The sequence below is a fragment of the Rhinichthys klamathensis genome, unplaced genomic scaffold (genome assembly GCF_029890125.1).
Source record: "Rhinichthys klamathensis goyatoka isolate OS25496 unplaced genomic scaffold, OSU_Roscu_1.1 h1tg000249l_1, whole genome shotgun sequence".
Classification (NCBI taxonomy): Eukaryota; Metazoa; Chordata; class Actinopteri; order Cypriniformes; family Leuciscidae; genus Rhinichthys; species Rhinichthys klamathensis.
The window spans coordinates 791,454-795,135 of record NW_026606771.1 but is presented as its reverse complement, the minus strand read 5'-3'; the positions used below and the strand labels follow the sequence as shown (position 1 = coordinate 795,135).

The 3,682-nt window shown below is 41.0% G+C and overlaps 1 non-coding gene across 1 annotated transcript; it reads right to left on the bottom strand.

Moving 5' to 3' along the window:
• Window positions 1–3,265: 3,265 nt before the first annotated feature.
• Window positions 3,266–3,337, bottom strand: trnae-uuc (transfer RNA glutamic acid (anticodon UUC)). Its single transcript has one exon. It is a non-coding gene; the product is annotated as a tRNA-Glu (tRNA).
• Between the last annotated feature and the right edge of the window lie 345 nt (window positions 3,338–3,682).

Sequence of the window (3,682 nt, the reverse complement as noted above, 5' to 3'; positions counted from 1 at the left end):
TCATGGCAAGGGCCCAAAATGAGGGATTACATAGATGTTTTACGGAGGCAATCTTACTATTCCTAAAAAATAGAAAACGTAAGCCATTTCATTAACAATAAATAAAATAACTATAAATAACATACCTGAGCGGAATATAAATAACAGCGGGATATAAATAACTTAAGCGGTGTTTGTGCTCAAAGATTGACAAAAATTTACTACGTGGTCATTTTTCCTGGTCCAAAATGACCGCCACATTATAGCAGTTTATAAATCCAAAATAATGCATACTGTATATATCATCACCTAATGTTGTGATAGATCTTGTGATAGAGTTTTTGTAAACATTACAAATTTTGAACTTCTATTTGCTATTTATGGCTTGTATGCCTCATTGACCTGGGCTCATACAAATTGTTTTGTAGTAAAACGTATAATGTAACTGTTATGGATTATTTTGACTATAACAAATACTCAGATTAAACATTGTGTTATTTCAACTGTGCCCATGTGTTAAAATGAACATGTGCCTGAATTTTATTTTATATACTTATTGTATTCTCATCCATTCACTTATGACTGGTCATTTTTTACCACAAGTGTATAAAAGTTAAACAAACACCCAACAGTTAGAGACATTATCCAAATTTATTTTGTTACATTTTATGCCAGTGTTACAGTAGACTAGTACAATGAGATTTATTGTACATTGATTTATCCATTTCCTATAAAGTAACAAACACTATCAGATATGCTATTTTACTAGTTAATCCTGTCAGAAAACAAAATAAGTTTCGTTACTGACAAAAATGTACAATTGCCAAGCTCGATGATAACGTTAGCTATGACTGAAGTTACACAAAGTCAGACAAAATCGAATAAAACTATTTACATTACAAATTGAGCTGCGACAATTATACCCTATTACTTACAATTACAGTTAACGTTAACTTACCTGATCGTTTTACGGAGCAATCTTGCTATTCCTAAAATACAGAAAACGTTCATTAACAATAAATACAATAACTATAAATAACATAACGTTACCTGAGCGGAATATAAATAACAGCGGTGACGTTTATGCTCAACGTGCGGTGATTGGTGTATGAAAAATGGACATTGCCATTTCATTGGACGGCCAAAAAAGAGAATATGAGCGGAGATTGGATGGAATCTGCTCAAACTCAAAGATGGACAAAAATGGACTATGTGCGGTGATTGGTTTATGAAAAATGGACCTTGACATTTCATTGGACGGCCAAAAATGGAGCTCGTAACGTAATTGGTTTTTTAAAGATGGAGCTCGTCATTGTATTGGATAGATTTTACAGACGCACGGCTGTCAGGTACCGCCAAGCTATCGAAGGCACACCTTGGGGGACAGAACCTAAACCTATCAGGTTTCGTAAGCTTGTATGGTAACCGTTATCCCACTGACAAAGCAGCCTATTGTTGGACTGTCAATTTAAAATATTATTCAACTAATCCAATAATAATAATAACAAAAACTATGGGCTAATAAAAGGAAATAATAAAATGGCTATGGGCTGACAGCGAAGCAGAGCGAGCCAGCCAAGAGTCGAACCTGGAATCTTCTGATTCGTAGTCAGACGCGTTATCCATTGCGCCACTGGCCCACCAGTCAGGCACCCTTGAGTGCATTTGCCTCGCCCAGGGGGTTCAGTTTCCTCGCATTCCTGTGCTGGCATAATAGACACTATAAACTGGTCGCAAAGCAAGGTCCTTGTTACAGTACCCATGCAATGCATCTGAAAAGACGCATGGTATTGTATGGTAACCGTTATCCCACTGACAAAGCAGCCTATTGTTGGACTGTCAATTTAAAATATTATTCAACTAATCCAATAATAATAATAACAAAAACTATGCACGCGATGGTAACCGTTATCCCACTGACAAAGCAGCCTATTGTTGGACTGTCAATTTAAAATATTATTCAACTAATCCAATAATAATAATAATAACAAAAGACAGTACCCATGCAATGCATCTGAAAAGAGCATGGTATTGTATGGTAACCGTTATCCCACTGACAAAGCAGCCTATTGTTGGACTGTCAATTTAAAACATTATTCAACTAATCCAATAATAATAATAACAAAAAATATGGGCTAATAAAAGGAAATAATAAAATGGCTATGGGCTGACAGCGAAGCAAAAGAGGCAGAGCGAGCCAGCCAGCCAGGAGTCGAACCTGGAATCTTCTGATTCGTAGTCAGACGCGTTATCCATTGCGCCACTGGCCCACCAGTCAGGCACCCTTGAGTGCATTTGCCTCGCCCAGGGGGTTCAGTTTCCTCCCATTCCTGTGCTGGCATAATAGACACCATAAACTGGTCGCAAAGCAAGGTCCTTGTTACAGTACCCATGCAATGCATCTGAAAAGCAAATGGTATTGTATGGTAACCGTTATCCCACTGACAAAGCAGCCTATTGTTGGACTGTCAATTTAAAATATTATTCAACTAATCCAATAATAATAATAACAAAAACTATGCACGCGACTTGTTGGTGTCCGACTGGGCAGAGGCCTGTCAAGACATCTACTTTATCTCATGCCATCAACAGGCCTGGAGCCAACGTCAGGAAGGGGTCTGATGAGGAGCCTGCTATAAAAAGCTTCAAGTTGGAGGCGTCACATGTTGGGGATCTTGGTTGCTTTGTTTTCATGGCAAGTTGTGGTGCTGTTAGGATAATCCTACAGAGCCTCTGACAGTTTCTCAGTGGAATAACTGTGATCCAAGGTCAGAAAAGTGTCCTCTCCTGAAGGAAAATTCAAGCCTTAGTGGTCTTGCTTGAGCAGTTGTTGCAAAATCTGGTAGAGGCACACAGCCAGGCTTGACGGGAAAGAGTCAGCAGACCTTCCCTGGTGGTCTAGTGGTTAGGATTCGGCGCTCTCACCGCCGCGGCTTGGGTTCGATTCCCGGTCAGGGAATGAGCTTTTGCCCTCCAGCGGCGGTCGCGATTGCAAAATGCTGGACTACCAACTCAAGCGCTGACGGCCTAGTCGAGAAGCATGGCCAATGAAATGTTTGCTTGTGAAAAAGACCTCCTTCGAGCCGGAGTCGAACCAGCGACCTAAGGATTGCCAATTTGCCACCTACAGTCCTCCGCTCTACCAGCTGAGCTGTCAAAGGCACACCAGTTGGGGACAGAACCTAAACCTATCAGGTTTCGTAAGCTCCGCCTGCCGGCCAAAAGTGCTAGTGGCACAGAGAGACGTCCTGGCTGTTTCCATAAGTGAAGCAAAGACAACACGAACTTCCCATACCGGGAGTCGAACCCAGGCCGCCTGGGTGAAAACCAGGAATCCTGACCGCTAGACCATATGGGAACTTCCTCAAGCCTCGAGCAGGCCCTTTGGCTTTTAGTGTGTAAGGTATCTGGGGTAAAACATTGACTCTGTCCTGAACGCAAATAAAGCACATTCTTCCTAAAACCCAAAGTTTTTAGGATTAATGAAAATTACTGGACTTTGGTGCCAACAAGTCTGCTCCTAACACTTTTACGACCCTGGAACACTCGCCAGAGACTAACCCTGCATTCTCCCACTCACGTAGTCCAAGCTTCAAAGGAATTACAGAGAACCCCCCCCTGTTGGGTGCTCAATGCACGCAGATACAAACACACACACATATATGAACTTTTACTACTCTCCTCATTTAAAGACATTTACTGA